The sequence below is a fragment of the Rhinoderma darwinii genome, chromosome 9 (genome assembly GCF_050947455.1).
Source record: "Rhinoderma darwinii isolate aRhiDar2 chromosome 9, aRhiDar2.hap1, whole genome shotgun sequence".
Lineage (NCBI taxonomy): Eukaryota > Metazoa > Chordata > Amphibia > Anura > Rhinodermatidae > Rhinoderma > Rhinoderma darwinii.
Window position 1 is genome coordinate 78,196,188 of NC_134695.1, and position 9,030 is coordinate 78,205,217.

The following is a 9,030-nucleotide window of genomic DNA, read 5'->3' on the forward strand; positions in this document are numbered from 1 at the left end:
CACGTCCTGACAATAGATCCGAGAGAAGAGGGAAAGATTCCAGAATAGCCTGCACATGCTGACGATAGATCCCAGAGAAGAGGGAGAGATTCCAGAATAGCCTGCACGTCCTGACAATGGATCCCAAAGAAAAGGGAGAGATTCCAGAATAGCCTGCACGTCCTGACAATAGATCCCAGAGTAGAGGGAGAGATTCTAGAATAGCCTGCACGTCCTGACAATAGATCCCAGAGAAGAGGGAGAGATTCCAGAATAGCCTGCACATCGTGACAATAGATCCCAGGGAAGAGGGAGAGATTCTAGAATAGCTTGCACGTCCTGACAATAGATCCCAGAGAAGAGGGAGAGATTCCAGAATAGCCTGCACGTCCTGATGATAGAACCCAGAGTAGAGGGAGAGATTACAGAATAGCCTGCATGTCCTGACAATAGATCCCAGAGAAGAGGGAGAGATTCCAGAATAGCCTGCACATCCTGACAATGGATCCCATAGAAGAGGGAGAGATTCCAGAATAGCCTGCACGTCCTGACAATAGATCCCAGAGAAGAGGTAGATATTCCAGAATAGCCTGCACGTCCTGACAATGGATCCCAGGGAAGAGGGAGAGATTCTAGAATAGCCTGCACGTCCTGACAATAGATCCCAGAGAAGAGGGGAAGATTCCAGAATAGCCTGCACATGCTGATGATAGATCCCAGAGAAGAGGGAGAGATTCCAGAATAGCCTGCACGTCCTGACAATGGATCCCAAAGAAAAGGGAGAGATTCCAGAATAGCCTGCACGTCCTGACAATAGATCCCAGAGTAGAGGGAGAGATTCTAGAATAGCCTGCACGTCCTGACAATAGATCCCAGAGAAGAGGGAGAGATTCCAGAATAGCCTGCACGTCCTGACAATGGATCCCAGGGAAGAGGGAGAGATTCTAGAATAGCCTGCACGTCCTGACAATAGATCCCAGAGAAGAGGGAAAGATTCCAGAATAGCCTGCACATGCTGACGATAGATCCCAGAGAAGAGGGAGAGATTCCAGAATAGCCTGCACGTCCTGACAATGGATCCCAAAGAAAAGGGAGAGATTCCAGAATAGCCTGCACGTCCTGACAATAGATCCCAGTGTAGAGGGAGAGATTCTAGAATAGCCTGCACGTCCTGACAATAGATCCCAGAGAAGAGGGAGAGATTCCAGAATAGCCTGCACATCGTGACAATAGATCCCAGGGAAGAGGGAGAGATTCTAGAATAGCCTGCACGTCCTGATGATAGAACCCAGAGTAGAGGGAGAGATTACAGAATAGCCTGCATGTCCTGACAATAGATCCCAGAGAAGAGGGAGAGATTCCAGAATAGCCTGCACATCCTGACAATGGATCCCAGAGAAGAGGGAGAGATTCCAGAATAGCCTGCACGTCCTGACAATAGATCCCAGAGAAGAGGTAGATATTCCAGAATAGCCTGCACGTCCTGACAATGGATCCCAGGGAAGAGGGAGAGATTCTAGAATAGCCTGCACGTCCTGACAATAGATCCCAGAGAAGAGGGAAAGATTCCAGAATAGCCTGCACATGCTGACGATAGATCCCAGAGAAGAGGGAGAGATTCCAGAATAGCCTGCACGTCCTGACAATGGATCCCAAAGAAAAGGGAGAGATTCCAGAATAGCCTGCACGTCCTGACAATAGATCCCAGAGTAGAGGGAGAGATTCTAGAATAGCCTGCACGTCCTGACAATAGATCCCAGAGAAGAGGGAGAGATTCCACAATAGCCTGCACGTCCTGACAATGGATCCCAAAGAAAAGGGAGAGATTCCAGAATAGCCTGCACGTCCTGACAATAGATCCCAGAGTAGAGGGAGAGATTCTAGAATAGCCTGCACATCGTGACAATAGATCCCAGGGAAGAGGGAGAGATTCTAGAATAGCTTGCACGTCCTGACAATAGATCCCAGAGAAGAGGGAGAGATTCCAGAATAGCCTGCACGTCCTGATGATAGAACCCAGAGTAGAGGGAGAGATTACAGAATAGCCTGCATGTCCTGACAATAGATCCCAGAGAAGAGGGAGAGATTCCAGAATAGCCTGCACATCCTGACAATGGATCCCATAGAAGAGGGAGAGATTCCAGAATAGCCTGCACGTCCTGACAATAGATCCCAGAGAAGAGGTAGATATTCCAGAATAGCCTGCACGTCCTGACAATGGATCCCAGGGAAGAGGGAGAGATTCTAGAATAGCCTGCACGTCCTGACAATAGATCCCAGAGAAGAGGGGAAGATTCCAGAATAGCCTGCACATGCTGATGATAGATCCCAGAGAAGAGGGAGAGATTCCAGAATAGCCTGCACGTCCTGACAATGGATCCCAAAGAAAAGGGAGAGATTCCAGAATAGCCTGCACGTCCTGACAATAGATCCCAGAGTAGAGGGAGAGATTCTAGAATAGCCTGCACGTCCTGACAATAGATCCCAGAGAAGAGGGAGAGATTCCAGAATAGCCTGCACGTCCTGACAATGGATCCCAGGGAAGAGGGAGAGATTCTAGAATAGCCTGCACGTCCTGACAATAGATCCCAGAGAAGAGGGAAAGATTCCAGAATAGCCTGCACATGCTGACGATAGATCCCAGAGAAGAGGGAGAGATTCCAGAATAGCCTGCACGTCCTGACAATGGATCCCAAAGAAAAGGGAGAGATTCCAGAATAGCCTGCACGTCCTGACAATAGATCCCAGTGTAGAGGGAGAGATTCTAGAATAGCCTGCACGTCCTGACAATAGATCCCAGAGAAGAGGGAGAGATTCCAGAATAGCCTGCACATCGTGACAATAGATCCCAGGGAAGAGGGAGAGATTCTAGAATAGCCTGCACGTCCTGATGATAGAACCCAGAGTAGAGGGAGAGATTACAGAATAGCCTGCATGTCCTGACAATAGATCCCAGAGAAGAGGGAGAGATTCCAGAATAGCCTGCACATCCTGACAATGGATCCCAGAGAAGAGGGAGAGATTCCAGAATAGCCTGCACGTCCTGACAATAGATCCCAGAGAAGAGGTAGATATTCCAGAATAGCCTGCACGTCCTGACAATGGATCCCAGGGAAGAGGGAGAGATTCTAGAATAGCCTGCACGTCCTGACAATAGATCCCAGAGAAGAGGGAAAGATTCCAGAATAGCCTGCACATGCTGACGATAGATCCCAGAGAAGAGGGAGAGATTCCAGAATAGCCTGCACGTCCTGACAATGGATCCCAAAGAAAAGGGAGAGATTCCAGAATAGCCTGCACGTCCTGACAATAGATCCCAGAGTAGAGGGAGAGATTCTAGAATAGCCTGCACGTCCTGACAATAGATCCCAGAGAAGAGGGAGAGATTCCAGAATAGCCTGCACGTCCTGACAATAGATCCCAGAGACGAGGGAGAGATTCCAGAATAGCCTGCACGTCCTGACAATAGATCCCAGAGTAGAGGGAGTGATTCTAGAATAGCCTGCACATGCTGACGATAGATCCCAAAGAAAAGGGAGAGATTCCAGAATAGCCTGCACGTCCTGACAATAGATCCCAGAGCAGAAGGAGAGATTCTAGAATAGCCTGCACGTCCTGACAATAGATCCCAGAGACGAGGGAGAGATTCCAGAATAGCCTGCACGTCCTGACAATAGATCCCAGAGAAGAGGGAGAGATTCCAGAATAGCCTGCACGTCCTGACAATGGATCCCAGAGAAGAGGGAGAGATTCCAGAATAGCCTGCACGTCCTGACAATAGATCCCAGGGAAGAGGAAGAGATTCCAGAATAGCCTGCACATGCTGACGATAGATCCCAGAGAAGAGGGAGAGTTTCTAGAATAGCCTGCATGTCCTGACAATAGATCCCAGAGTAGAGGGAGAGATTCTAGAAAAGCCTGCACATGCTGACGATAGATCCCAGAGAAGAGGGAAAGATTCCAGTATAGCCTGCACGTCCTGACAATAGATCCAAGAGAAGACGGAAAGATTCCAGAATAGCCTGCACGTCCTGACAATAGATCCCAGAGAAGAGGGAGAGATTCCAGAATAGCCTGCACGTCCTGACAATAGATCCCAGAGAACAGGGAGAGATTCTAGAATAGCCTGCACGTCCTGTCAATAGATCCCAGAGAACAGGGAGAGATTCTAGAATAGCCTGCACGTCCTGACAATAGATCCCAGAGAAGAGGGAAAGATTCCAGAATAGCCTGCACGTCCTGACAATAGAACCCAGAGAAGAGGGAGAGATTCCAGAATAGCCTGCACATCCTGACAATAGATCCCAGAGAACAGGGAGAGATTCTAGAATAGCCTGCACGTCCTGTCAATAGATCCCAGAGAACAGGGAGAGATTCTAGAATAGCCTGCACATCCTGACAATAGATCCCAGAGAAGAGGGAGAGATTCCAGAATAGCCTGCATGTCCTGACAATAGATCCCAGAGTAGAGGGAGAGATTCTAGAATAGCCTGCACATGCTAACAATAGATCCCAGAGTAGAGGGAGAGATTCTAGAATAGCCTGCACATGCTGACAATAGATCCTAGAGTAGAGGGAGAGATTGCAGAATAGCCTGCACGTCCTGACAATGGATCCCAGAGAAGAGGGAGAGATTCCAGAATAGCCTGCACGTCCTGACAATAGATCCCAGAGAAGAGGGAGAGATTCCAGAATAGCCTGCATGTCCTGACAATAGATCCCAGAGAAGAGGGAAAGATTCCAGAATAGCCTGCATGTCCTGACAATGGATCCCAGAGAAGAGGGAGAGATTGCAGAATAGCCTGCATGTCCTGACAATAGATCCCAGAGAAGAGGGAGAGATTCCAGAATAGCCTGCACGTCCTGACAATGGATCCCAGAGAAGAGGGAGAGATTCCAGAATAGCCTGCACGTCCTGACAATAGATCCCAGAGAAGAGGGAGATATTCCAGAATAGCCTGCATGTCCTGACAATAGATCCCAGAGAAGAGGGAAAGAATCCAGAATAGCCTGCATGTCCTCACAATGGATCCCAGAGAAGAGGGAGAGATTGCAGAATAGCCTGCATGTCCTGACAATAGATCACAGAGAAGAGGGAGAGATTACAGAATAGCCTGCATGTCCTGACAATAGATCCCAGAGAAGAGGGAGAGATTCCAGAATAGCCTGCACGTCCTGACAATGGATCCCAGAGAAGAGGGAGAGATTCCAGAATAGCCTGCATGTCCTGACAATAGATCCCAGGGAAGAGGGAGAGATTCCAGAATAGCCTGCACATCGTGACAATAGATCCCAGGGAAGAGGGTGAGATTCTAGAATAGCCTGCACGTCCTGACAATAGATCCCAGAGAAGAAGGAGGGATTCCAGAATAGCCTGCACGTCCTGACGATAGATCCCAGAGAAGAGGGAGAGATTCCAGAATAGCCTGAATGTCCTGACAATAGATCCCAGAGAAGAGGGAGAGATTGCAGAATAGCCTGCATGTCCTGACAATAGATCCCAGAGAAGAGGGAGAGATTCCAGAATAGCCTGCACGTCCTGACAATGGATCCCAGAGAAGAGGGAGAGATTCCAGAATAGCCTGCACATCGTGATAATAGATCCCAGGGAAGAGGGAGAGATTCTAGAATAGCCTGCACGTCCTGACAATAGATCCCAGAGAAGAGGGAGAGATTCCAGAATAGCCTGCACGTCCTGACAATAGATCCCAGAGAAGAGGTAGATATTCCAGAATAGCCTGCACGTCCTGACAATGGATCCCAGGGAAGAGGGAGAGATTCCAGAATAGCATGCACATCCTGACAATAGATCCCAGAGAAGAGGGAGAGATTCCAGAATAGCCTGCACGTCCTGACAATGGATCCCAGAGAAGAGGGAGAGATTCCAGAATAGCCTGCACGTCCTGACAATAGATCCCAGGGAAGAGGGAGAGATTCCAGAATAGCCTGCACATGCTGACGATAGATACCAGAGAAGAGGGAGAGTTTCTAGAATAGCCTGCACGTCCTGACAATGGATCCCAGAGAAGAGGGAGAGATTTCAGAATAGCCTGCACGTCCTGACAATAGATCCCAGAGAAGAGGGAGAGATTCCAGAATAGCCTGTATGTCCTGACAATAGATCCCAGAGTAGAGGGAGAGATTCTAGAATAGCCTGCACATGCTGACAATAGATCCTAGAGTAGAGGGAGAGATTGCAGAATAGCCTGCACGTCCTGACAATGGATCCCAGAGAAGAGGGAGAGATTCCAGAATATCCTGCATGTCCTGACAATAGATCCCAGAGAAGAGGGAGAGATTCCAGAATAGCCTGCATGTCCTGACAATAGATCCCAGAGAAGAGGGAAAGATTCCAGAATAGCCTGCATGTCCTGACAATGGATCCCAGAGAAGAGGGAGAGATTTCAGAATAGCCTGCACGTCCTGACAATGGATCCCAGAGAAGAGGGAGAGATTCAAGAATAGCCTGCACATGCTGACGATAGATCCCAGAGAAGAGGGAGAGTTTCTAGAATAGCCTGCACGTCCTGACAATAGATCCCAGAGTAGAGGGAGAGATTCTAGAATAGCCTGCACATGCTGACGATAGATCCCAGAGTAGAGGGAGAGATTCTAGAATAGCCTGCACGTCCTGACAATAGATCCCAGAGACGAGTGAAAGATTCCAGAATAGCCTGCACGTCCTGACAATAGGTCCCAGAGAAGAGGGAGAGATTCCAGAATAGCCTGCACGTCCTGACAATAGATTCCAGAGAACAGGGAGAGATTCCAGAATAGCCTGCACGTCCTGACAATGGATCCCAGAGAAGAGGGAAAGATTCCAGAATAGCCTGCACGTCCTGACAATGGATCCCAGAGAAGAGGGAGAGATTCCAGAATAGCCTTCACATGCTCACGATAGATCCCAGAGAAGAGGGAGAGATTCCAGAATAGCCTGCACGTCCTGACAATGGATCCCAGAGAAGAGGGAGAGATTCCAGAATAGCCTGCACGCCCTGACAATAGATGCCAGGGAAGAGGGAGAGATTCTAGAATAGCCTGCACGTCCTGACAATGGATCCCAGAGAAGAGGGAGAGATTCTAGAATAGCCTGCACATGCTGACGATAGATCCCAGAGAAGAGGGAGAGGTTCTAGAATAGCCTGCACATCCTGACAATAGATCCCACAGTAGAGGGAGAGATTCTAGAATAGCCTGCACATGCTGACGATAGATCCCAGAGTAGAGGGAGAGATTCTAGAATAGCCTGCACGTCCTGACAATGGATCCCAGAGAAGAGGGAGAGATTCCAGAATAGCCTGCACGTCCTGACAATGGATCCCAGAGAAGAGGGAAAGATTCCAGAATATCCTGCACGTCCTGACAATGGATCCCAGAGAAGAGGGAGAGATTCCAGAATAGCCTGCACGTCCTGTCAATAGATCCCAGAGAACAGGGAGAGATTCTAGAATAGCCTGTACGTCCTGACAATGGATCCCAGAGAAGAGGGAAAGATTCCAGAATAGCCTGCACATGCTGACGATAGATCCCAGAGAAGAGGGAGAGATTCCAGAATAGCCTGCACGTCCTGACAATGGATCCCAGAGAAGAGGGAGAGATTCTAGAATAGCCTGCACATCCTGACAATGGATCCCAGAGAAGAGGGAGAGATTCCAGAATAGCCTGCACGTCCTGACAATGGATCCCAGAGAAGAGGGAGAGATTCTAGAGTAGCCTGCACGTCCTGACAATAGATCCCAGGGAAGAGGGAGAGATTCCAGAATAGCCTGCACGTCCTGACAATGGATCCCAGAGAAGAGGGAGAGATTCCAGAACAGCCTGCACGTCCTGACAATGGATCCCAGAGAAGAGGGAGAGATTCTAGAATAGCCTGCACGTCCTGACAATAGATCCCAGGGAAGAGGGAGAGATTCCAGAATAGCCTGCACGTCCTGACAATGGATCCCAGAGAAGAGGGAGAGATTCCAGAATAGCCTGCACATGCTGATAATAGATCCCAGGGAAGAGGGAGAGATTCCAGAATAGCCTGCACGCCCTGACAATAGATCCCAGGGAAGAGGGAGAGATTCCAGAATAGCCTGCACGTCCTGACAATGGATCCCAGAGAAGAGGGAGAGATTCCAGAATAGCCTGCACATGCTGATAATAGATCCCAGGGAAGAGGGAGAGATTCCAGAATAGCCTGCACGCCCTGACAATAGATCCCAGGGAAGAGGGAGAGATTCTAGAATAGCCTGCACGTCCTGACGATAGATCCCAGAGAAGAGGGAGAGATTCCAGAATAGCCTGCACGTCCTGACAATAGATCCCAGAGAAGAGGGAGAGATTCCAGAATAGCCTGCACGTCCTGACGATAGATCCCAGAGTAGAGGGAGAGATTCCAGAATAGCCTTCATGTCCTGACAATAGATCCCATAGAAGAGGGAGAGATTCCAGAATAGCCTGCACGTCCTGACAATAAATCCCGGTGTAGAGGGAGAGATTTTAGATAATCCTGTACCTTCTGACAATGAATCTCAATTGCAAATTTGGTCTTTTCCTCTTTGGGTTGGATTCCCAAAAAGGAGGCAAAGAAATTTTGTCTCATCCATCACTAATCTTTTCTTAAGGGGGCATTGGTAAATGATGTCATAGACCCTGAACTTTGTTCGGTGGTGTATACATCCTTTGACGCTGCTGCCTGGAGGGTGTGTTTCTATGGATGGGGGGACTAGCTGGCAAAAACTGACATTGAGACTGCTTTATGCTTTCTCCTGGGGCGTCCCGACAGTCAGCGTTTGTTGAGTTGCTTTTGGGGGACAGGTTTTATGTTGATCGATATCTACCAATGGGTTGTTACATTTCGTCCCTGTATTTTGAGGCCTTCAGCTCCTTTTTGGAGTTGGTGGTCAAAGAAGTTGTGGGATTGTAATCGATCATTCATTATTTGGATGATTTTTTTGTGCGTTGAATCGGGTGGGTGTTCGGGGTGCGCAAACTTGCTGCATATCCTGCAGCGCATGGCATGGGACTTTGTGATCCCACTGGCCCCAAAGAAAATGTAAGGTCATC